Source organism: Cotesia glomerata, linkage group LG5 (genome assembly GCF_020080835.1).
Source record: "Cotesia glomerata isolate CgM1 linkage group LG5, MPM_Cglom_v2.3, whole genome shotgun sequence".
NCBI lineage: Eukaryota > Metazoa > Arthropoda > Insecta > Hymenoptera > Braconidae > Cotesia > Cotesia glomerata.
The window spans coordinates 9569177-9596593 of NC_058162.1; the positions used below are offsets into that span (position 1 = coordinate 9569177).

At 35.4% G+C, this 27417-nt stretch overlaps 1 protein-coding gene across 6 annotated transcripts in view; it reads right to left on the reverse strand.

Moving 5' to 3' along the window:
* Window positions 1–23577, reverse strand: part of LOC123265109 (RYamide receptor-like) — a 172842-nt gene extending 149265 nt beyond the window's left edge. For 2 of the 6 annotated variants that reach the window (XM_044728744.1, XM_044728742.1), the window contains exon 1: window positions 23119–23575. The gene's annotated coding sequence lies outside the window, so the exon portion shown is untranslated. Of the gene's footprint in view, window positions 1–22856 lie in introns of all 6 variants that reach the window. The other 4 variants (XM_044728747.1, XM_044728746.1, XM_044728743.1 and 1 more) reach the window with 3 other exon arrangements.
* Between the last annotated feature and the right edge of the window lie 3840 nt (window positions 23578–27417).

Sequence of the window (27417 nt, forward strand, 5' to 3'; positions counted from 1 at the left end):
TGCTCTTTGAGGGTTCCGGCCAGCCGATATTTCCCAAAGTATTGCACTGTGGTCGCTGGCGGTGTAGGTGTTTAAGACTTCCCAAGAATAGTTTCCTTTCAATAAGCTGCTGCTGACGAATGTGAGGTCTATTATCGAACTAGCCTCTCCCTTGGTATATGTTGGTGTCTCACCGATGTTGAGAAGGACCACGTCCAGTGAGGCCATTGCTTCACGTAGTGCCTTGCCTCGCGCATTAGTCTGCTTGCTGCCCCAGTCTACCGCCCAGGAATTGAAGTCCCCTGCTATAGCTACTGGGTAGTATTGCTTTGCGTCTTCGGTCAGTCGATCCAGGAAGTCAGTAAAGTCGGCAATGGAAAGGCTAGGTGGTGCATAGCAACTATAAAAACGGATGTCGTTAATAGACGCTGCTACAAAGCCGATGCTATCATTGCTCACTATGCTCTGGAAGGGAAGTTTGCCACAGGACCAGATGACAGCCTTGGTGGTGCTGTCAGTTTCCCAAGGTTGGTTATTCAGGTGTCTGTATGGCTCTGCTATTATTACTAAATCAAGCTCTAATTCACGCACGGTCTGCACGAGCAGGTCATGCGCGGCCTCACAGTGATTGAGGTTAAGCTGTAATATCCTCATGTTTGCTTGCTTGTCATTCTCTGGAGTGCCTCTTTGTATACCGGGCACCTGTATGTGCCGGCGTGATGGGCAGCGTTCTCTGCGCTCTTATTTTCCGCGTATAATACACACTTCGCTGGGTTTTTACAGTCCGCAATCTTGTGTCCTTCTTGGCCGCATCTGATGCATAGCTTGGATCGATCTGTCTTGCTTCTGCACTGGGATCCGTGGTGCCCGAAATGCCAGCATTTGTAACATTGGGTAGGTTTCCTCGTGGCTCTAATTCGGCAGTTGACCCAGCCAATTCGGATTTTACCGCTTCCTTCTAATATCTTCTGAGCTGCTGCAGCCGGTAGTGTCACGACAGCGGTTTGGGTACCTCTGTAGGCTTTGCGGATCTTGATTGTCTCTGGTGGTATTTCGCAGAGCTCCTTGGTTACCGTATGCAGGGCAGCCTGAATATCCTCCTTTGTTGTGGTGTCATCTAGGTCTCGGATCTCGATGTCTTCTTGTGGCCCTTTGCAGATCACTTTGGCCTCCTCCTTAAGAATGTTTGCGATGGTCTGTTGCAGGCCTTGGTCTTTGTCCACGCTCTTCCGCGAAATCGTAATCAGCAAGTCCCCGCTTCTGGTCTTGTTGATCTTGTCCACCGTTGTGCGAACCTGCTCATCAGGGACGTCCTTCTTTATGCGACGCAGAATCTCGGCGTACTTTGCTTTCTCGGCCGGGCGGATGATCAGTGCGTCGGGTCTGATCCATTTGAGCGGTTTTTTGCGCTTAGGCTCCGGCCTGGGCTTCTTTGAAGGCTCCTTTGGGAGCTGTTCTTTGGCTAGCCTTCATTTCTCTTTCCTTGTGTGGACATCTTTCCAATCAGTTGCGTCTTTTTTTTCGACGTTCTGCTTCATCACGTTTTTCGGAGGACTTGGTTTCAAGTCCTTTCTCTTCGTCAATCGCCCATCTATTCCATCTGGGGAGTTTCGGTCCTTCCTCTTGTTAGACTTGTTGGAAGTATGACCTTCGTCTTTAGCATCAGATTCACCGTCACCATCGCCTCCGGTGTCCATTGATTCTTCGATCTCCACAGTAAGTTGACTGCTCTTCTCCGGCGTAAGACGAGGAGTGAGTCGTCGAGATGACTGCCATTCTTCGTCCAGTTTTTTAAACCTTCGAATGGTGTTAACTACCCCGGTTGCCTTGGCCTTTACCTCTTTATGGATATTGACCTTTGATTGGACAAACTCATGCAGTTCGCTGGTCAGCTTTTCGAGGCGTTCCAGCGCTTGCGTCCGCTTCATCTCAGCGCTTGCTGTAATCGCTGCTCTTTGGGCGTGAGGCCCACTAATACTCCTGTCCTTTTCTTGTTTTTTCGTTTCTCCCATGATTTTGAGTGATACTCCAAAGCAAAAGGTCGTCTCCGAACGCGATGCCTCCGGAAGTGGAGGGGTAATCACTCTTACAGCTACCTCCATTGCTATAAGAGCTTTCGGTCATTGAAGCGGGAAATCTCAACCGCTTCGACCCTGCACCTGCTTCCTTCATCGGCTTCCTCTTGCTCCCGTGGGTGCGGCACGTAGATGCCGGGAGTTACCACGTACACCGCGCTATAAGGATCATTTCGCACATCTCTTTTGAGCAGCGTCACCGTATCCGCTTGCGTACGTGACCCTAGGTCAGATGGTGTGACCAACCCTTCCTGCCAAAAGGGGAGTTTTCGTTTTTTACCGCGAGAGCTATTTTATTTCGCTTTTACCCTCTGCTCCGAAGAACAGCGAGCTTTCTCTGACCCACAAGGATACACAGACGGTGGCTGTTACTCTTCAGCTCCGATGCCTGATTTGGTCCGCGAGGGCTATTTTATTTCGCCCCAATCCGCCGATCTCACGGCCGGTTAGGACCCCCCCTATCCGCCACCTGGGGACGCGCCCGGTGGGAGTTTGGCTTCTTCCGACGGGTGTGTATGTGTGTGTGTGTTTTTTTTTTAACTTAGGGGGGAGGGGGAATCCCTTTTACGGATTCCAGGCATAGCTGTTCGGCCTGGATATGTGGCGACTCGACGCAGCGTCATACTAAAACTCGACGCTAGCACCCCTACCCACTAAACCTTAAACCCCTTTTCCTCTTTCCCCTAATCCCTCATGGAAACCGCCGTCAGGCATTACTTCGTGAGGGGAGGATCTAGCTACTGCTCTTTCTTCTGGTGGCTAAGGTGTTATTCTTTCCTCCTTCTAATTGGCGTCATTCGCTCTTCTTCTTTCTATGGACCGCAGGTCTGAGAGGACTCCCGTGACAAACGTGTTTGTGGCTTTCCAGGCAGCCTCTGATGACAGCATTGCTTCTACTATTGTCTCTGGTTGGATTTTCCTCTTCAGGATATTCTCCAGCTCATCTCGCTGTGGATAAAAACGTGGGCACTCAAAGAAGACATGCTCTGCATCTTCATTGACTCCCGTCCACCTACCCTTCACTGTGGCATCCCACTGTAGTTGCCATCGACTTATGCTCTTCTGCCGTTCTTCTGTTCTAAGCTCCTCAGCGCTTAGTGTGGTTGACTTCTTTCGTTGGTAAAGGATCCGTCTTTCCTCAGCTAAGACTCTGAGAGGCAAAGTTCCGGAAATGACACACACTGCTTCCATAGATATTGTGCGGAAGGCGCTCGCTACTCTTAAGGCACTCAGACGATAGACTGGTCCAGCCTTTCTCCATGATTCTTGCTTCTCTAGTGCGTCCGCCCAGATAGATATTCCGTAAGTGAGCATTGATGCGACTACAGATGATAGCAGTAGTCTTCTGTTCTGCTTTTGGCCTCCGAAGTTTGGCATCAGTCGTGCTAAGCTAGCTACCACTGCTGATGCTTTTGCACTCACATGTTCGATTTGCTGCTTAAAGTTGAGTCGGGCATTAAGCATCACTCCCAGATATCGGATATATGGTTGTGATGTGATTTCTTGTTCTCCGACTTTCAGCTTTATGGTCTCTGTCACTTTTCTGCTGGTAATAAGCACAGCTTCAGTCTTCTGTTTAGCCAGTTGTAGATTCATTGAGTCCATCCACCGGTTAACTTTCTCAAAGGTGATACCGAACATGTGGTTTATCTCATCTAGGTGTTTAGCAACGATTACGACAGCTACATCATCTGCATATGCAACAAGCTTGACACTTCTTGGAAGAGTCAGTCTCAGCAGGCCATCATACATGACATTCCACAGAAGTGGACCCAGAACGGAACCCTGGGGTACACCTCCGGTAATATCATACTCTTTTGGACCATTCTTCGTGTCGTATCTCAGGATTCTGTCCGTGAAGTAGCTAGCCACTATCCTACGTAGGTATCCTGGTACGTTTTTCTCTTCCAGGGCTTGCATAATGCAGTCCCAGTTGGCGGAGTTGAAGGCATTTTTGATGTCCAAAGTGGCCACCAGGCAGTACTTCTTCGCTCCACCCTTCCATCTGATCCCTTCGATTGCCTCCTTGGCCGTTGCAACAACCAGATTGATTGCGTCCAGGGTTGATCGTCCTTTCCGAAAACCATACTGGTTATCTGCCAGGAGTGGATCGACAACTGCTTCTATTCTTTGGTGGATTATACGCTCAAATATCTTACCTGCCGTGTCTAACATACAAAGTGGTCGATAAGATGACGGTTCTTCTGGTGGATTTTTCTCTTTTGAAAGTAGTACTAGTCGTTGCTGCTTCCACTTCCAAGGGAAAATCCCTTTCTTGAGGCATGTGTCGTAGACGTCCAGGAACAATGATGACACTGCTTTTATAGTTGTTTTTAAAGCAATATTGGAGACCCCGTCCAATCCCGAGGCTTTATTGTTCCCTACACGATTACAAGCCTCCATCAGTTCTTCCTCCGTGACAGATAGAATGTCATCCATTTCATTCTGCGCTAATAGGTAGTTAAACTCGCTTTGTTCGGGGAACAACGCGTTTACGATCTTCTGTAGGAGTTGAGGACACGTGGGTGACGGCATTAGCTGGTTTTTAAGATGGGTCATGACCACCCTATACGGCCTACCCCACAGATCTCTGTCCACCTCGTTGATGAGCTCCTTCCAGCATTTTCTTTTGCTATCTTTGATGGCTTTGTTCAGGGATCGACGGGCTTTTTTGTACTCTGCGACCAGCTCCGCAGAGTTAGGTCGTCGGTAGCCATGCTGAGATATTCTTCTCTTCTGATGACACTCTTTACGAAGGGCGCTGATGTGGTCATTCCACCAGTAAACGGAAGGTCTTGTGTTCATGCCACGTCTACGAGACATACTGGCGTCACAAGCCTGGGTCACTCTTTTCATCAGGTCCTTGGTCTTCTCTTCTGCGTAGCCCGCGATAATCTGGTCACTATTGAGAGCTACTAACAATGCACTTGGGTCAAGAGTTTTGACCTTCCAACCAATGGTGTTAAGTTGCTTTTTAGGTCTTCTCGGGCTCTGGACGTTTGATATTTCCCAGAGAATCGCGTTGTGGTCGCTGGCTGTGTAGATATCCATCACCTTCCAGTTGATATTACCTCTGGTGAGGCTGCTACTGACGAAAGTGAGATTTACAATAGAACTTGCGTCTCCTTTGGTGTAGGTTGGTGTATCACCACTGTTGAGCAGTACTACATCTAATCTGGAAAAGGCTTCGAGTAGTTCCTTTCCTCGCGCGTTTGTATGCTTGCTGCCCCAGTCTACTGCCACGGCGTTGAAGTCCCCGGCTGTGTGTGTGTGTGTTTGTGTGTGTGTGTGTGTGTGTGTGTGTGTGTGTGTGTGTGTGTGTGTGTGTGTGTGTGTGTAAACCTCGTATAACTTTTGAACGGCTTGACAGTATTGATCGCAGTTGATGTTATTCGAAAGGTCTTTGCCAAACTTAGATTTCCTATAAGTTGGAACCGATTCGGACCAGTAGATTTAGAGAAATCGCAAAAAAAAGTGAAAAAAAGTTGTTTTTTTTTCATTCTTTTTAAATATCTCCAAATTGGCTGAACCAATCGACCTCAAAAACTAATCAGCTCTTAACTTTGAAAACCCGCATCGATCGCCACCAAAAGCGTCAGAAGCGGAAAAAAGTGTTTTTTTGAAATAACTCCGAAATTTTTCATTAGATCAATTTTTTGTTCAGAATTATTTATAGAGCTTAAAAAACTATATCGATTGCCGCTAATCGCGTGCAAATCTATTAATTCATTCAACAGTTATAGCAGTTTGAAAATGTTAAAAATCGTGTTTTATCGAACTTTGATAAGATTTTTGAATTCGAAGAGCTCAAAAGAATAGGAAAGCTATCTCTTTGAGCTCGGAGAGCTCAAAATAACACATGAAGTGTATTTTTGAGCTCCAAGAGCTCAAAAACATCATAAATGCAATTTTAAGTGCTTAAGTACGAAATGAGTAGGAAGTTGCAGGGATGGCCTTCAGGGTCAAACGTTTTCCTAATTTTTTTTAAATATCTCCGAATTGGCTGAACCGATCGACCTCAAAAACTAATCAGCTCTTAACCTTGGAAACCCGCATCGATCGCCACCAAAAGCGTCAGAATCGGTTGATGCGTTCGTGAGATATCGTTGTCGAAAAAAATCGAAAAAAGTGTTTTTTTGAAATAACTCCGAAATTTTTCATTAGATCAATTTTTTGTTCAGAATTATTCATAGAGCTTAAAAAACTATATCGATTGCCGCTAATCGCGTGCAAATCGGTTAATTCATTCAAAAGTTATAGCAGTTTAAAAATTTAAAAAATCGTGTTTTATCGAACTTTGATAAGATTTTTGAGCTCGTAGAGCGCCAAGCATAGGAAAGCTATCTCTTTGAGCTCGGAAAGCTCAAAATAACACATAAACTGTATTTTTGAGCTCGAAGAGCTCAAAAACATCATAAATGCAAGTTGCAACCCGCAATACCTGTAAAAGCTCCTCACAAACTTCTTGCAAATGGACTAATTTTGTCGTTGAAAGGAAACTTGGATGGACTTGAAACTCGACTCTGTCGAACGTTTACGCATTGGCAACCTCATGAGAAGTCACAATAGATCCATCGCGAGTAGTTGCACAAAGGATTTATATAACTCCACAAAAGTTTACTGAATGGTAGCTCTCATCAACTTTTACAATATTTGTTTACTACAAGTTTCAATGCCTTCAGAAAATGACTTTATTCTATTTGTTATATTTCGTTTTATCGAAGTAATTCATCAAATATTTATTTAAGCAATAGGTCATTTTGTTTTTTTTTTCCCAACTAGAAATTTATAATTTGACTTTCAAATCGGCAACGCAAATATTTGTTAGCGAAGCAATATGTACTCATGTGCTAGGGATAGGGAAAATAATGGATTTTATTTATATAGTAAGTATAGACTTAGGAGCATCACTGACTCAAATAATTGATATTAATTAGGTATTATCTTAATCATAAAGATATTAATAAAACTTTTATAATTTTTTCTTACTATTTATCTTTCATCTAAATATTTATATATCTCTGCTTTGAAAACCGTCCGTTCAGTGTCTCCATCACGATTCAATGGCCCTATTCAAGCTAAGTTCCAAATAAGACTGAGTTTAGATTAATAAACCTTACATTATTTTCTTACAGAGATATTCTGCAAAGAGAATACAGTAACTTTCAGTTTTTGGAACAAGATTTGCTAAGAACTTGGTAAACTTGAACTCCAACAATCTTTATGTCAATATAGATAGCATACTAAAATTCAATGACCTCATAATTAAATCTGTTTAGATTGCTTAGATCCATTATCAAATACCCTCATGTAAAACGTCAAACCACCCGGGTCGAAAAATTTAAACTGATTTTAAGCTAAATTATCTGCATTTGAAATTGTTGATCAGTATTTGAACTTTAAAAACATTTTCATCTGTATTTGATCTACTATTGAAATTATTTTTGATCTGTTTTAAGTCTAAATAACTTTTTAGTAAAATAATTGAGCAACTATGAATGTTTTATGCTGTTTCTAATCTAATGAGACTATAAAGTTTTAAAAGTTTGATCGGTTTTTAGTCTAGTTAATTTATAGATGGACTTTATGTATTGTTTTCAAATTCAATATGAAATCTTATACTGTTTTTGTTCTACAATTTTCACTCTAAATGTTCGAAGGCCAAAAGTCGACTCAGATAGTGACTTATAATTGTTTGGACTCAAAAGTATCTCATTAAAAATTATAAGTCGCATTTATTTGAAAAAATAAGTTAATTTAAAATATATTCATGCGCTCTCTTGTTTTATGAACTGAACGTCGATTATAACCTTATATCTGTCATATTTATTTGCCATAGCTTAACATTTCATGGATTATAAAAGTTTTGTAACTGCGAATATTAGTTGCAGTGATAACTAATAAATTTGTATTAACATACGTATATAAAATAGTTCTCATCGTTTGATTATGGATCTAAATCTAGAGTTTTCTAATTATCGATATTAAACACAATGTGAATACATCGACAAAATTAAAATGTTGACAAGATGACAAGATTAATATTAAATTTTATACTTTCACGCATCATTTAATGAGCGGTATTCACTATTTGGTAGTGCAAAGAATACCGTTTGGTATACATTGCACTACGAAATAGGGAATAGTCACTATTTCATTTTCAGAGAATGAAAAGCTGTGCCCTGTAGAGGATCTTCGAGGACATGAATAAAATAATAATAAATAAATATATTATTATTATTTTTATTATTATTATTATCCAATTCGTAAAAGGTCTGTTTTTTATCTACAGGCGATCAAAAACCGACTAAAAATTATGGAACGTTTTGGTCTGTTTTTGACCTTGATGCGATCAAAACCAGTTAAATGATTGTGACAAAAAAAGTCTGATTTTGGTCTTGAAACAATAGAAAACAATTTTATTATTACATCAAAAATGATCTGAAATTGGTCTGAATTGGGAATAGTACGGGCAAAAACATTAAATTCTTATATAAAATAGATGCACATAATAAAATTAAATTGAATGAAAAATATTAAAAATTTTCATTAATCATAAAAAAGACTAAATTTTTTGACCCGGGCACTAAAAACAAAAAATACTTTATGCATGAGAGTATAGTATTGTATTTATGAAGTATGAAATTTAATTAAATTTTCTAAGGATCACAATTAATAAGTTCTTTTGTGTTATGTCCACCCGCAAATTTTTTTTCTCTCTTCTCATTTTTCTTAATTTAAATCACCCGCGCAGATGGAAGACTTCTCCATGCGCGAAAGCCACAATAAAATGTAAGCTACGTGACTGCTGATTGACTAGCGGGGACTTCTGCAATCTCAACACCGCGAGCTTTTAAAAAGGCGATCAACAGCCAAATCCAGGTCTTAGTTGGTTAATTCGACTTCCGCGTTTAACTGACGGGCCGGTGCCTTGTAGAGTCCTTTGCTTTAATTTGCTCCGCACTTAAAGGAAGTTTGGACGCGGTTTCAACCGGCAGGCCACGTATTAGTTATTAATCTCTACGAGTCGGGATTCTCAAAGTTCTAATTTGCCCTGCACTTAGGCAAGAGCTCGGTCAGTAGATAAAATTTAGAGAGTCAAAATCTCAAAGTTCTTAATTTGCCCTGCACTTAAGCGAGATTTTGATCAATAAGAAAATCTAGAGAACCGGACCCTCAAAGTTCTAATTTGCCCTGCACTTAGGCGAGAGTTCGGTCAATAAGTAACTTAAGATCTTTTATAGCTAAATTTGCGCACTTTACCCTACGGGGGACTGGAGGACGTTAGCTCAATCAAATTATAAAAATTCATTAATCAATAATTTCGATCTAATAAAAATTGTGAAAGTGTAAAGGTTTTGGTGTTTGTTAAATAAATCTTGAAAAGTGAAATCTGTTTCGAATAAGTTCATTTCGTAAAATAAAGACCCCTTAGAATAAGCAGCCCGAATCCATCCATTCGCTGCAAATACCAACAGAGGGTCCAATCAAAGAAAAGGCACTACGATCAGCCCCGGAACCACGGATCCGACCCTAAGAAATAATCTAGCAAGTAGTAAGTACATCTACTCCTAATAGAAATCCGTGTACAGTCTCAAACGAAGGCGTGGTAAATTCGTACATCGAAAACGTCCCACAAAAATAATTAAAACAACGGAATTAAAACCTCCGTTGCGTATTCTTTAAACTGTTAGTCCAAACCTCCACCGTTTACGCTACCGCTCAAAAAACGCCCTTGGACATAACATTTGTATCCACAAAAATGTTAACTTTGACGGTTGAATAAAATTCTAAAGTATGAGATTAAATGTACCTGTTGATAAAGAAATTTTTTAATTTGTATGTATTAATAATAAAAATAATAATGATAATTAAATGTTTAAATTGAGATTATAATTATTCTGTCACAATAAGCGAAAGTAATTAAAGTTTGATCCCGGGGAAAAAGGTTTAGATCTGACTAGATATAATTATATCTGGTCAGATCTAATTATATCTGGTCAGATCTATTTATATCTGATCAGATATGGGATTGGAGACATAATCAGATCTAGTCATACCTGATCAGATCTAAACAAATATAACTATATCTGAGTTGAAAAATACATCAGACATGAACAGATCTAGTCATATCTGATCAGATCTAAACAGATATAACTATATCTGAGTTGAAAAATACATCAGACATGATCAGATTTAGTCATATCTAATCAGATCTAAACAGATATAACTATTTCTGAGTTGAAAAATACATCAGACATGATCAGATCTAATCATATCTGATCAGATCTAAATAGATCAGAAAAATACATCAGACATAAAAAGATTTTATTATATCTGGCCAGATATAACTATATTTGTTAACTATTAATGAATACTTATAAACTATTTTAATAAATATACTTTCCTCCCAAATAAATATTTATTGACTGTTAAAAAAAAATTAATTAGAATTTAATAAATTAATTAATTGTCTTCGAATAAATTAATTTGTTAATAATTAATAAATCTTTCTATCAACGTATATTGACAATTAATAACTTGCAAATTCGATGAAAAATTTTGTTCATTACGCCCCGACTAGAATTTTAGTAAGGCATGCCGAAAAATCAGTTCGGGGCGAAGTTGGCTTTCCGAACTTAGGCTATCCCAATTCGGATCTTATTTGTTTTAAATTAGGTAAGTCGAACATTGGTATGCCAAAAGAATTCCACATTCGATGTAATCTCGTAATAGTTTGGCACTGCCTAAGTTCGGCATATCATAGATTGCCTAATTAGTACGAAATAACGGTAACCAAAGGTTTACCGAAGTTTGGTTCACCAAGCTCGTGCTCACTTAGACAAACCTGTGGCAATACCTAAGTTCGGCATGTCATGGATTGTCTAATTAGTATGAAATAACGGTAACCAAAGGCTTACCGAAGTTTGGTTCACCAAGTTCGGGCTCACTTCGGAAAATCTGTGGCAATGCCTAAGTTCGGCATTTCATGGGTTGCCAAACTGTTATGAAATAACGGTAACCAAAGGTTTACCGAAACTTGGCATACCACGATCGAGCTTCTTTAGGTAAAACTGTGGAAATGCCTAAGTTCGGTATGTCATGGATTGCCAAACTGTTATGAAATAACGGCAACCAAAGAGGCTTACCAAAGTTCGATTCACCAAGCTCGGGCCCATTTAGGCAAACCTGTGGCAATGCCTAAGTTCGATATGTCATGGATTGCCAAACTGGTATGAAATAACGGTAACCAAAGGATTACCGAAGTTTGATCCTCCGAGCTCGGGCTCATTTAGGCAAAACTGTGGCAATGCCTAAGTTCGATATGTCATGGATTGACAAACTGGTATGAAATAACGGTAACCAAAGGATTACCGAAGTTTGATCCTCCGAGCTCGGGCTCATTTAGGCAAAACTGTGGCAATGCCTAAGTTCAGTACGCCATGAATCGCCAAACTGATACGAGATAACGATAACCAAAAGCTTACCGAACAGTAACTAAAGGTATTCTGAAGCTTGGTCTATCAAAATGAAACTTGATTAGGTAAGGCTGTGGCAAGTTCTTACTTAGGTATAATATCGGAATTCCTAATTCGACCGTTGCAACGGTAACCGAATGTTTGCCGAAGTGTCGGGCTTATAAGTATCTTGAGGCAAGAGGTCGCTCATCATCGGCGTAGCGTCGCGGTATGGTATAGGGCTCTCGTGCGTCGGGTACAGTGTTCGAGTCTCACGTTCGACATGTAAAATTTTTAATAATTAATAATTATTAATTATTATTATTCTTAAGGTGAGTGTGAGGTAAATTTAAGTATTGTGTGTGACTCATGTATCTAACTCCATCATCTCCTTCCCCCATGACCCATAAAAACGACCAATCAAAAAAAAAACTTCATAGTAAGAAAAACCCTAAAAAGCGAAAAAATGACCGAAAATATAAAAAAAAATAATACTAAATAGAAAAAAAAATTTTTTTATTTACTTAATATTTAAAAAATTTTGTCCTAAAGTCGATATTTATATTTAAAATTTAAAAAATAAATTAAAAAAAATAAGCATTCAGTATTATTAATTTTTGCTTTATAATAAAAATAGCTAAAAACAAAGAAAGGATTCAATTTGGATTCTTCCGTACGAATTTAGTTTCTGAATTGCTACCTAGGTAGGTAGCCAAATTCGGACCGAATGAGGCTTAGATAGTCACCAGCAAGTGTGGTTTCCAAACCACCGCCTCAGTCGGAAGCCAAGTTAGGTCCAAACTCGCAACTGCGTTACTTCCGGGACGTGGGCCAACTTTGGCTTCCTGGTTCGGCGCGAGCTTGGAATTCGGCATGCCTAATTCGAAACGAACCACCACTGAACTTAAATTTCTGGTCGGGGCATCGATCATGGATACGATTTGCATTATTTGTAGTTATTACAAACTCTACTCTTCAAGGAAGCGTCGTAGGTAAACAGAATGAATAAGGCTTTCAAGCGCCAGGTTCAAGGTTCGGTTCCAGCGCACGCCGTTTTTTTTTTTTTTTTTTTTTTTTTTAATGGAAATAATAATATATAATTATATAGGGCCATTTTTGATACATAATTATGTTTGAGTATATATAATTATATATAATCTTTTTTACCCGGGCAATTTAAAGATCTGACCAGATCTGATTATATCTGGCCAGATCTCGTCAGATAGAGACAATTTAAAGATCTGGCCAGATCTGCCTTAGCAGATCTGACCAGATCTGTTTATATATGGCCAGATCTAATCCGTTTTTCCCGGGATGGTATAATTCCCACTACAGAAATGTAAATTAATTATGCAGATCAATCTATTTTATTTCGAAAGTTTTTAATGCCATAACTGTATCCTAATAACTCTGCAATCTCTACCGTCAAACTTGTAACTTTATTTGCAGAAGAACGCAATTAACTTTAGTTTATACAAAATTTAAATTTCAATAAAAAAGTTATGGAAGTAAATATACAATTTTTCGGTTATTGAGAGTTAAATAGAAAATTATTTCCTCAAAATTGAAAATGCAATCAAATTTTTCTATTTATGTGCAAATAAAACTTGATGATCACTTCATCATATTCTCTACTGATAATATCATGAATCAATCATGCGTTTTTCGATGTAACATGACTGATTTTAATCAACACTGTGTTTTAAAATAAAATTTTGATCACACGTATGGAATCTATTTATTTATGCATGGTTAAATTTTGAAACAACCATTTGTAACCAATAAGAGAGAGAGAGAACATTATAAAAATATTTTTTATTCAATACTTGATCAAAAAGGTCAAATAATTTTTTTTACTTTTTATTCCGTATGCTTAAAACTAAATTTACGAAAAATATAGTTTTATTCAACTAATTATCTATACTTGTAATTTAATGTTGATAAATAAAATTGAAGAACAAATTAAAAATATTGTAACTATGCAAACAAAACTAATTAAAATGAACAAAGTCTTGCTAATTTAGTTTTATCTATACTATTAGAAGTTTAATTAATTTCATCTGTACTATTAATTCTCAAGTCAATTAATACTGATAATGGTCTCTTTATATTGTAAGAAAAGATTCAGGCAATGAATTAAAATTTTTTGTCTTGCGAATCAACTGTCTATTTATTTATATTTAAAAAATAATCAATTTGTAAACCAATAACTCGGCAATTTAAATTTATTTTCTTAATTAAGAAAACTTTTCATTGCCACCGATAAGAGATATTTTTCATATTTCAAACAATCGAATTGTGATATTTCTTGACCGCATCACAAAATTAAAGAATGTATAATATAAGAGAGTCTCAGAGAAAAGCATCAGGTTTTTTGGAATATTTCTCACAAGACTTTTATTGTAATTTTACAATATTCTACGGAAATACTTGTCGCGACATTGATCTCTACTTAGCTCGTTATGGAAATCTCAATAAAATAATTTCTATATCTCAAAACTATCGTAACAAAAATAATAACCCCGTAAAATCAATAACACCCTAATTGACATTCCTAACAAGACACTCGATATCAATTACTCGAAGGACCGAAACTATTAGTCCAGCGCTGTAAGTTCTACTGGTAACTCAGTATGCTCCAGCTTCCTCGAGCAGGACTGCAATTTTAATACTGCTTTCGTCAGCAGTTAACTTGTAAATTCTTACGGGAAATTATCTTTGTGGAAAAACACATTTATCAGTAGCACACAACAAAAGCTTGTTTGATATATATGTATCTTTTGATCAGTAATGTCAATTCAATACCTATCATCAATTTTTGGCTCATCCGATCCTTCTTATACTCAATATTTATTGGAGATATTTTGATAACAATCCACTCTTTTTCAAATACAATTCAATGAGCAAAGTATATCGCTTTGTTCAAACAAAGTATCTATTTTTTCAAAATTGTTTGCTTTTATCTTTATTAAAATCTCATAATTATACACTGATAAATTTACAAAGTTAACTTGATCAAAGGGAAAAAATTTAAAATTTTATTGTCTTAAGTCAAGCAGAATACTTTTGAACTAAGCAAAATTTATTCGAACAAAATTCTTTTATTAGAATAAATTTTCTGCATAATTTAAAACAACAAAATTCTTCAACACTTTTTTCTCGGCTTTAAGAGTCATTCTCTTGTATCAAGTTAACTTTTTTATCAGTTCATAAAAAACCCGTCGAATCTCTACATGGAGCATTAATGTCAACGTATCTTAATTTTGTTAAATTTTCAATAATGTCAATGATATAAATTCCTGCTAAAAAAACTTTTTAAAAACTTTAAGAATTAATCAATCAAGAAGAAACTTAAAAATCCTCACCCTCGTTCTACTATACTTTTTCCCGACGAGATTAGTTAACCTCTCGGAAACATTAATTACAAACTAAAGAGCCAGCTGATAAGTTTAGATACTTATAGTGTTATAATTGTAAATTCCTCCAGAATATGTCAGTTAGCATACATTGTCCTTGAAACACTGGCTGATAAGACTCTATTACTTAAGAACAGAACATGGAAGATGTAATTTCAACCAAACTCGATTCCGTTCGTCTATTAAAGGGTTGTCATCCAATTTGTATCACATCGGATAGATTAAGTTTTAATGCTGTTGAGCTTGTCCTTATTCAAAGGACAAGTATATATATACATATAGATAATGTATATAATATCATTAATTACTTTGCTACACCATAACACATACTGATACAATCTCATGCATCATTAATATTCGTGATCATCCCTCAAGCTTTGCACATAAAATAATAATAATAATTATTATTATTATTATTATCTTCTTGATTACATCACAATCTGTCCCCGCTTTTTCAAAAACAATAATGAATTAGTAATTTTCCATAGGTTGCAATTTCACTGTTAAATTTATTGAGATTATCAGTAATCAAGAATACATTGCATCCTTAAATTAGTTAAAAGGTTATTAAACTTGCATGTGAAATTATTTGCACCAATTTTGAAACAAAATGTGCAAGTCAGGATTTAAATAGTGAGTAAATATTTTTGAATGTATAATAATTCTAGATGCAAATTTCATAAATTTATTGATAACAAATTTATAATCACTGAGTGTGTAATATGGTAAAATATTTAGCTTGCGGTCATACATAAAACGTAGGCGTTAAATTTAAATGAATCAAAAAATAAAAGAGTATGGGTTGACTTGTGATCGATTAGACTCGAGAGTTGTTCTAAATTTCGTCTAAATTGCAGTCAACCAATTTGTTTAAATAAAATGTTGATCGAGAATCGAGTGTTGCTCAAATAATTAAAAAATAATCGACAACTTGAGGAATTATTGAGTTTAAATACTGTTGAAGAATAAAATAAAGTTCGAGCTGTTTATTAGTTTGGATTTTCTGGACCTCAATACAAATAAATAAACCGGTGATATAATTGTTCGGTAGCGAGATTTAAATAAAATAATAATAATAATACTTTCTTGCTTCCTAGGAATACATGTTCCCATAGCAAGGGAGAATCACAATTACATAAAAATTCGAGAGTACAAAATTAGAATAAATTGCAATTATTAAAATAAATTAACAAGGACGATAAATTGTTTAAATGAGATGAACTAACAAAAATAAGTTATTCAAATAAAATAAATGCTCTTATTGCACATGCGCTTCGTACATAATGAAAAAGAGGCTTGATAAGCCCACTTGTGGGCTTGAGAATTTCCTGGACTGTATAGGAAGGTCCAATATTGGTCTTTATGTATTGTTTACGAGGTTCCTTGAGTACTGGGCATCTTAGCAAAAAATGTTCAAGCGTGTCGTTGTTATTATAGTTGCAGATGAGACATTTTTTACTACAGTCGAAATCGTACTTGTAGTTATTTACTTTAAGTGAGCAGAGGTAGCAACTGGCCAGCCTGAGTTGGGTGAATAGTCTGATTGCGGGAAACCGAGTTCTTAGACGTAAGTAACTATCGTCTGCTCCCACTGGAGTATAGGGCGTTTGTAAATAGTACGAGTTTGTAACGGGGTGGTTAGCCCTGTCCAATTGGTCACCCTTTCCTCTTTGAAGAGGGCGCCACTGGGATTTTATAGTCGGTGTCCCAAAATCCGGGGAGCATGAGAAGGAAAGATCGGGTCGTGAGAAGTTGAGAAAGGCTGAAAAATTAATACTGAGAAACAATTATTAACAATTTAATTATTTATTCAATATAAACAATTTTATTTTAACAAAATTCCTTAATAATATTACCCTTAAAATTAACCTATCAATTACTTAATTGTGAGGACCTCTCACCTACGCAGGCACTTGCCAAAACTTATAACTAAATATCCTTAAATTCTTTCAACTATAGATCATTACGCATCTATCTTCTTAATTTCTTAACTCTACATAGACCATTACGCATCTATCCTTAATTTCCTAATTCAATCATAGACCATTACGCATCTAGATTCCTAATTTCTAAATTTAATCATAGACCATTACGCATCTAGATTCTCAATTTCTTAAACCCTCGTCCAACTGACGGAATAACAAACAACATGTTTTACCCAATAAAAACTTCTTAATTATTCAATTATCTGAACTAATTTCACATAAACAACCTCGTCTACCTGACGGAATACCATATAATCTTATTCAATTCCATATAAAATCATCCACCGGACGTTAACTTCATTTCTCAAATTTTCTTAAATAAAATTTTAACCAATTTTCCTTAAATAAATTTAATCTCCAGATTAACTAAATTTACCAAATTCACCAAATTTTCTTATCGAATTTATCTAATAAATTATCCTTAATTCAATCAATTATTTAATAATTGATTTAGCACTTTTCTAACTTAAACAATTCAATTACATTTATCCACCGGCCTAAATTTAATTTTCCAAAACTTTACAATACTATCATAATCTACTAAATTTTACGCCAACACTTGTTTACTGCAAATAAATTTTACTACATTACATAATCACTAAATTTCTGTACTAGTTCACTTACTAAATTTTCTACTAATATTTTCAATTAATAAATTCTACTGAACTCATTACAGGATTTACTAAATTTAATCTTCCTAGACAAAATTCTAAACATCAACTATTCGAATCCTAAGCGTCTCAATACAACTCTTAACTACATACATTCTAGAATGACCTTCACTGACTTAATTACGCATTTTCATTTCTTATTCAAATTTACTTTTCTTTGTATCTCGAAAATTCTTAACTAAAATTAATTTATCATAGCCAACAGGCCTATAATAAATTACTTATAAATTCTCTACAGTAAATTCACAAATAAACTCTTAATCTCATTCTTTTAAAATAAATATCCAATAACAAAAACTAGCTAAATGACCTTGGCGCATGAATTTCTAAAGTACAAAACTTGCTAATATAAAAATGACCGCTCGAGAAATTAATTTTAATTATTTCAGCCTCTTAATTAAATTAATAATCAATTTTGGCCTAAAAAAATCGAAAATACCTGGAGACTCAATTATTGTTTTATCCAACGACGACTGATACTCCGGTCCAACTTGGCTGGCTCCGCCGCTTGACGTCTTGTCGTCTCAAACCACTATGTTAGCTTCCGGTCAGGGCTTGTCCAATTCCAAATACCGTAATAAACTCCTCAGTAGTTGCTTTCTATCGTCGGCGTTCAAAACTGCACTCTCTTGACTTATCTAATCTCAACAAGGTCACTGATTCACAAAAGGCAAAAGGCCACTGGCTTCCAGAAGGGAAAAAGCCTCGATGTTTTTCGTGCTCGCTCTTTATAACCCTCAGCTCAGGCTCTCGAACTTTCCTATTGTTACGCCCCGCTTCATTTTCCGGGAACAGTAGTGGGGAATCTTGATTAGCACGCCCGGTGACAAGTCGAAACTCTTGTCAAAGATCGAAAAATAAGGGAAAACCCTTACCTACCGTGCGTCAATTATCGGGGTCGATAATGACCCCGGGAAGTTCGATTTTCCCTGTTACGAGTTGGTTGCAATTCTTAGGTCTTGCTGACGAAGAGTGGCTTTGTAGTGACTTAGGAAAGCTTCTTCCTTTGAGTGCCAGCTATGTATGTTTAAGTTGGAGAGACCAAGAGCTATCAGCGGAGAAACTTCAGTAATAAGTGAGAGAAATTTCTTAAACCAGTTAGTTTTGCCTGAGCAGGAATCATCTTTAGTAAGGTGTGCTAGTCTATAGAGGCAGATTTTTGGTAGACGAGAGTCATCCATCATGAGAACTTTAGTAAAATATCTTCAGGTGGCCTTGATTACGAAATAGGCTAAGGGAGGTCTGTTGAATTCCACTCTGAGTAGCGCTCCAGCGGTAGTTCTAGGTAGACCAAAAACTTGCTTTATGAAATCGCACTGGACTTTTTCTATGGCATCCAGGTGAGAAAGGGCCCAGATAGGTGATGAGTATAAGAGAGTCACCGCTACTATGTTGTCAAATAGTTTGAACATGCTATCCACTGAGTCAACTCTGGATGCATAAATGACCAAGACCACCATGTTCAGTGCAGCCTGGGCTTTTTTGATAGCGCTCAAAGCTGTTGGTTTACTAAAACCGCTGGATGAGAAGGTTAAGCCTAAATATTCATAGCTATCCACAGTGTCTAGTTCTTGATTAGCAAAATAAAATTTTAGATTGTCAGGAATCCGACCCGCTTTGCGGCAGCATACCACTTTAGTTTTGGCAGTATTTACTATTAATTTGTTGGCTTGACAGTATTTGCAGAGGAGGTCAATCTTTCTTTTCAGGTTGATCTTGGAGATTCCCAATAAAACTAAGTCGTTAGCATACAATAATGAAAGGATGTCCGTATAGCCATTTAGGCTTACTCCTTCACAGCCGTTTTCCCTCAGGGAATCTTCGAGATCAGCGATGAATAATATAAAAAGCAGCGGGCTGAGAATCTCACCCTGCAATACACCTTCCGACGAAGTAAATTCCAGTGTAAATTCGTTGGTATTTTTAACAATAAAAGTAGCAGAATCATATATATTTTTCAGTATCCTGACAATTTTAGCGCTAACTCCCACATTGTATAGTTTGAGTCATAGTAGATCGTGGTTTAGCGAGTCGAAGGCTCTTTTAAATCCATGAAAAGGGCATATACAATTTAGCTTTTCTTTGGCGTAAGCGAAGTTGAACAGCAGTCATCAAGCTAAATAGATTATCTAAGCAGCCCTTTTCTTTTTGAAACCCAACTTGCGACTCAGGTATGATATTTGTGGCTTTGGCCCATATTTCCAGTCTTTTGTTGATCATAAATGTGAACAGTTTTGTGAAATGAAATTTTTTTGTTCAGAATTATTTATAGAGCTTAAAAAACTATATCGATTGCCGCTAACCGCGTGCAAAAGTTATATTAGTTTAAAAATTTTAAAAATCGTGTTTTATCGAACTTTGATAAGATTTTTGAGCTCGTAGAGCTCACAATCATAGGAAAGCTATCTCTTTGAGCTCGGAAAGCTCAAAATAATACATAAACTGTATTTTTGAGCTCGAAGAGCTCAAAAGCATCATAAATGCAATTTTAAGCGCTTAGGTACGAAATGAGTGGGAAGTTGCAGGGATGGCCTTCAGGGCCAACCGTTTTCCTAATTTTTTTTCCCGTTTTTTTGCTTGTGAAAAGTCGATGATTGGAGGGGGAGGGGTGTGATTGCGCTTAAGTCGTAGCGAGCGCTAACAAGTGTAATGTGGGAATTATTATCTCTAAGCTCAGAATTGAACTGTATATTGGCCTTTATAATTATTAAGGATTACATAGTTACTCATACCGGTTGCAATTATTACTTTTAATTTATTATAAGTACTTATTAATGACTATCGATTATAAAATGAAGTCCATATTATATCTCTTTGAGATGATTATATGATGTAGATATTAGACTCACAAGGTGGATGATGTTGCGTTTCCAAGAACTCGAGCTAGTTATTTACCAGATTGACGTATCCAGTCTATGAATAATTATCCGAGCTGAAGATACAGTAAGCTTTAATATGAATTAGCAAATAGTGAATTAAATGCATTTGATATTAATAAATATCGTACATAGCATGAAACCGCAAAAGTAAGAATAATTGGAATAATTTTGGTTATTGAGATAATATATCTTTCAAGTAAACGCGGTATGGTTAGTCGCAGTAGTTCATTACATTAATGCACTGAAAGAAAAAGAAATTAACTTGATTCAAGAGAAAAATTATTGAACCAAAAAAAAAATCTTTTTGAAGAGCTTTAACGTCTTGATTTAAGTAAAAAAATTATTGGACTGACAAATTTTTCTCGAAAAAAATTTATTTTATTTTTTTAAATGACTAAAATATTTAACGCCAACTTTTTTACGAAGATAAAAAAAGCTAATAATTTGGTAAGTATAAAATTACACATACTATTCACTAACTACCAACAATCTCTAATCTGTAATTAGAATCGAGACTATCGGAAAAGTGACAACAACATATTGACCTCTTCTATTGTCCGATGACAAAGTTTACCCACGAAAAACTTTTCTATTAACTCACTATCGTATCACGACACGGCCACAAATAATTTATCTATAATTATATCAACGTTATGTGTACTATAATAAGTCGTTAAATTTTAATTACAATCACACCAGCTCTTTTCGAACAAATTACCTAATTTGGATGATAAATTTAAAAAAATTATTCAATTGTATTAATATATAATATTTTGGATCAATGAAAATAATTATTTTCCTTAATTTCTATTGATAGTGCTCTTGATGCTTAGGAGCCCTATTATATATTGTGAATGTGACTAAATTTACTTTTAATTAATGCGCCCTGACTTGGCTAAAAATGCAGCACAATTATTGCGTCAAATAATCCAATTGTTCCAAAAATAAGAGAGAGTAAAAATTAGGTGTGAATTAAAGAATTTCCTTTGTGCAATGATTTTTAGCACAAAGTACATGAAAACACATAAATTGATAAAGTGATAAAAAAACTAACTTGATTTAATAAAAAAATTCTTAAATCAAATATGTCATCAGTTGAAAAAATTTTTTAATTAAAAAATTGTTCTCAATTCAAGTAAATTTTACTTGATTCAAGATCATTAAACTCTTGAAAATGGTGTTCATAGTTGAAAAATTTTGCTCTTGAATATAATTAACTTTTTTATCTGAGTAATAAATATTAATTTTCAAAGCTTGAGACTTGAAAAATGACTTTGGAAAAGCGATGAAATCCCTCCAATATCCCGAAAGTTACTTATTTTTTTTTCTTACGATAACATCACTATTAAACACAATGAAAAAGTCTAAATGTCTGTCAAAGTTGACACGAATTTAATAGTGTGTGGCGGTGACCCTTTTCGAGTGAACTAAATTCTCAATCGAATGACTTTTATTTATATATTTTTTTTAACATTTATAGTTAAATCAAAAATCGTACAAATGATTTATTGACATTCAGGAAATGGAGTTTATAAAAATGAGGTAATAATAATAATGAAATTTTGAGAAAAAAAATAAGAATTAAGCAAAATTTTTTAGAATACGTAATTTAAAAGTTACAAAGCTTTTAGCAAACATTTTAATCTGTCCTTAACTTTTATTTGTAGAATTCTTTGTCACTCTTTAAGTTCATTAAGAGTGAGCGCTTAAATTGATGTCCGACAAGAAAAAGTAACTCTGAAAGTTTCCGTTCTTCTACTGTTTATTTCTTTCTTAATATTAAACGCGTTTGACTATATTCGTCTTCTGTCTTATCATTCTTAACGATCTTAGACAACACCCTCATTCGTATTTTTTGTCCTTTTATTAGTATTTGTGTTAACAAATGTTTCCCTGTAGTGTAGCAGCAGTTTCAAAAGAGTTTAAATGACTACTTGCATTTGCAGTGAAGTCTCGTTCATTCTTTTGAATAAAACATTTCTAGATAATTTTTATTATTTCCGACTGTACTACTTTATTCTTTGTTGTGCTCTCTGTTCATTTAAAATTTATACGCCCTAACGAAAAATGCTTCATTGTAGATAAAAATTCACCCCGATGGATAAATTATATTCTCGTTTTAGAAACAAAAAAAATTTTATCTAAAGTTATAACTTTGTTACCGATTTTAGAACAAAAGCGACTTTGTCATTTTGTTTTTTAATAAAGTTTTAATGACTACAGACATAAAATAATTTGTGCCAAAATAAAGCTAATCAAAATTTATTTAAATATTTTAATAAATATCCGTTTTAGAGAGAAAAATTTTTTCAATTTTAAAATCGAAAAAAATTATTTTTAAATTGTTAACAATCTTAATTTTACTTTTTAAAGTTAGAATATAAATAACTTACCAAATTTTTCTAAATTATAATTTAAAAATTTTTCAAAAAATCAAAATATAGTTACGAGTCTCTTTTACTAAAACAACTTTAACTAAAAATCGCTGAACTTTATTAACCAAATAAACCATCAGAAAATTAACATTTCACCAAAAATAAATTCAAAAACCAATTTAATAACAATCACAAAGTCCTTTGCTATTTAAAATAGATTTCAGTGACACATAGCATCGGCAAACTCTAAAAAAAACAAACAGCAAATTTATCAGCTTACATCAAGTAGTTACGCCGATGAACAGTCGACCATATTCTGGAGAGCTTCACCCGCACTTCAACTGTATCTTGTAATTTACTGAGAATAATCAACGCTCTAGTACACTATTTGCATTGTTCTTTTCAAGTAAATACTATTTCTATTTTATAATTAATTTATCCATTCAAAATTATTTTTCCTTCTTCATTTTTTTTTATTTTTTTACAAAAAAACTCAAATTTAAAAAATTTCTTCTCACTTAAACTTTGACATTTAAATAAAAAAATTTCTCACATAAAATTAAGAACTCAAAAATGATGAAATCAATAATGTCCGTGATTTTTACTGTTATTATTATTATTCAAGGAAAATAAATAATGTAAAGTAAAAGATGTTTCGCCGGAAGAAGCGCGAATCAAACTGTTTGTTGGAAGCGCTTTGAAATACTCTGGAACGCCGGAGTCGGTACTCGTATCGTCTGTTATTCATTGAATAAGTGGAGGGCTGTTAGGTGTATTTCCACTCTGCACAGACGCACTAGTTGCATCGCTTCTCGATGAATTTATATATATATAAATATACAATGGAGCCCGTCAATTTAGGGTTTTTCTCTTCATTTTTCCCATTCTCCGTACTGATATTAGTATCATTGAATATAAATAATACGTTGCTTGAGCTGCTAATTCTACTACTGATAATAATGCTACTATTCATCATCGCTTCTCCACTTCTTCGCGTGTCACAAGACGCTTAAGGGATATTTTTTTCTGTCTAAGATGAATTTTTTTAATGGCAGTACTTTTTTTCTTTGGTCAAAAAATGTTGGGTGCAGTTCATAATGTTTATCATATTATTTATGAAACGTGTTGGTGTGTATGAATGTACACATATATATATATATAAAGACTATTTTTTACTGGAAATTCCATGAAATTCTAGAATGTAGAGGGTCAGATGACATAACTTTCAAAATACCTACTTTACCATAATATGTTTGAATTGGTCAAGAAACTTTGGAAAAAACGACATCTGCCAGCTGAATTTTTTTGAATAAAAGGTTGCATAAAAAATTAATTTGTAACAATTAATTTTAAAAGTTAATTTTTTACGTTACAAGTATAACATTAATTTGAGGTAATTTAATATTGATTTGACTGAGATGTACACGTAAAAAAAAAAATAACTTTCTTTCAGTAAATATTTTTTTTTCGAAATTTCAATCTCGCTTCATTGTATATTACGACCCAAGGCCAGAAAGTTGGATTTTCTAGCGTATGGGATATGATAGCCGAGGCGTAGCTGAGGCCATCATATCACATACGTCAGGGCATCCAACATTCTGGTCGTGGGTTGTATACTATTTTTCTTGCTCTCCAGCCGAAAGTACGCAACCTCGGGAAAGGGGTTTTGCCGAGGGTGAGGGGGGCGCCGCCCGACTTTTGCAAAGCCGAGGCGAAGCCGAGGTTTTACTGGTCGGGGCGGGCATGATAAAAAAGTAAAAATTAATAAATAAAAAAAAAATAAGTTATTTTAAAGTTTACTAACAAATGCTCTGATTAAGAGAGATAACATGCACAGAACTCGTCACAAATATTTAAACTCGATTTAATAATAAAATTAATTTTTTTAAGTTGATTAAAAATTAGTTTTTAATTAGACGGCTAAGAAAGATTGAAATTAAATTATTAGAAGCTTGTAGAACACATGGATTGTTTTATAAACATTGCTTCACTAGCTGTCAAAATATAAAAGAAAGCAAATAAAATCTACAAAACTTTTATATTTTATTTTCTAAAATTTTTATATAAATTATTTGTGCAATATTATTATTAAATAGTTCATTAACAATAATGTAGTTAGAAATTATTTTTATTTATTTGAAATTTTTTGGTTAGTTTATGTGCTGACATGTACAATAGGGTGCTTTTTTTTCAACTATTTTTTTTTTCAGTCCCATCGTGAAATTTTGTTGCAAGTACTCAGAAAAAAATACCCTGAAAGTTTGGACCCTTAATATTAATATTAAGACCTCGACCCTGGCGTTTAAAGATTTCCCCTTAAAAAAACACAGAAACTCTGATTTTTTTATGTTTAAATTTCTATAGCTCAGTGACATTTCATAGCATCGCTTTGACCACGGACGGGTTTTTTTCAAAATTGAACGCTCTACAAAAGTGTCCATTGCGGCCAAGCTGTAACTCAAACCGGCGACGTAGTACAGGCCTCTAAACACGATTTTTCCATGAAATTCGCGATTTTTCGCATTAATCTCGTGAATGACAAGAGCTACAGAAAAAATATGAACTAAAAACTTGTAGAAAATTAAATTTCCTACAAAAAAAGTTCTAAGCACCAAGTCGCAAAAATCAATAATTTCGGAGATATTTAATGATATTTTTTATAATTTAACGCAATTTTCGATAAACATTTGAAATTACTAAAAATTCATCATTAAGTACCTCCGAAAATATTGATTTTAGCGACTTATTGCTAAGGATCTTTTTTCTAGAAAATTAAATTTTCTACAAATTTTTCATTCACGTTTTTTCTCTAGCTCTTGTCATTCACGAGATAAATGCAAAAAAACGCGAATTTCATGGAAAAATCAAGTTTAGAGGCCTGTACTACCTCACCAGTTTGAGTTTCAGGGTATTTTTTTCTGAGTACTTGCAACAAAATTTCACGATGGGACTGAAAAAAAAAAATAGTTGAAAAAAAAGCACCCTATTGTACATGTCAGCACATAAACTAAGCAAAAAATTTCAAATAAATAAAAATAATTTCTAACTATATTATTGTTAATGAACTATTACACACACACACACACACACACACACACACACACACACACACACACACACACACACACTTTTGCTACAAAAGTGCTTACCGAGTTGCGATCCACTGAGAGGAAAAGAGCGAAAGACAGAATCTAGAAGGAAGAAATAACATCTTAGCCACCAGAAGGAAGAGCGGCAGCTAGTTCCTCCCCCCGCGAAGAAATGCCTTACGGCGGTACCATGGGGGATCAGAGGATAGAAGAGAAAGGGGTTTAGGGTTTAGTGGGTAGGGGCGTCAGCGTCGAGTTTTAGTATGACGCTGCGTCGAGTCGCCACATATCCAGGCCAAACAGCTATGCCTAGAATCTGTAAAAAGGATTCCCCCCCCTAAAAAAAAAAAAAAAAAAAAAACACACACACACACACACACGCGCGCGCGTACAGACACGTACAGACATAGTGACACCCTCGCGGGAATAGTCAGGGAAGCTTCCTGTGCTCCTTGAACGTCGAGATCTGATGAACTTGATTTTTGTAAAACGGGGTAAAACCAATAACTTCCCGATTTTTGAAAATCTGAGATTTTCTTAGCGGGAAGTTAAAAATTTTTTTTCTCTGAAACAATTACCATCAAATTCTAGAGATTCTCCTCCCAGAAAACGTCGTCGAAGGAAAACCACGATTCTTACGAGTTTCAAGTATCGCCGAGAACTCAAAGAAAGAAATCGAAATGTAGCGAGAAAAGGAGACCTCAGTGAAACAGAAAAAAAAATAAAATAAAATCAAAACCAAAAAACTTGAAAAAAAAAAAAAATATTTAAAATGTAGAAATGATGACTGCCATTGTCTTTATTGTAATGGACTTTACTCAGAATCTAGAGTCATGGATTCAGTGTAAAAATTGTGATAAATATTGTCTCATGATTCTCGCGCACGTATTGGCGGATATTATTCTGATGAATATGTTTGTGATCATTGCGAATAATCATATATTCATTAAATTATCTCGATGTGATTTCCTAATTATCAAACATTTATAATAAATAATGATTAATAATATAATTAATTTCTTTTATTGCACTTAGAGGTTTTAAACCTACGTACAAGAAAAAATACAGAGATCCCGACTAGAATTTTAGTGAGGCATGCCGAAAAATCAGTTCGGGGCGAAGTTGGCTTTCCGAACTTAGGCTAGCCCAATTCGGATCTTATTTGTTTTAAATTAGGCAAGCCGAACATTGGTATGCCAAAAGAATTCCACATTCGATGTAATCTCGTAATAGTTTGGCACTGCCTAAGTTCGGCATATAATGGATTGCCTAATTAGTACGAAATAACGGCAACCAAAGGTTTACCGAAGTTTGATTCTCCAAGCTCGGGCTCATTTAGACAAAACTGTGGCAATGCCTAAGTTCGGCATGTCATGGATTGCCTAATTAGTACGAAATAACGGTAACCAAAGGCTTACCGAAGTTTAGTTCACCAAGCTCGGGCTTACTTAGGCAAACCTGTGGAAATGCCTAAGTTCGGTATACCATGG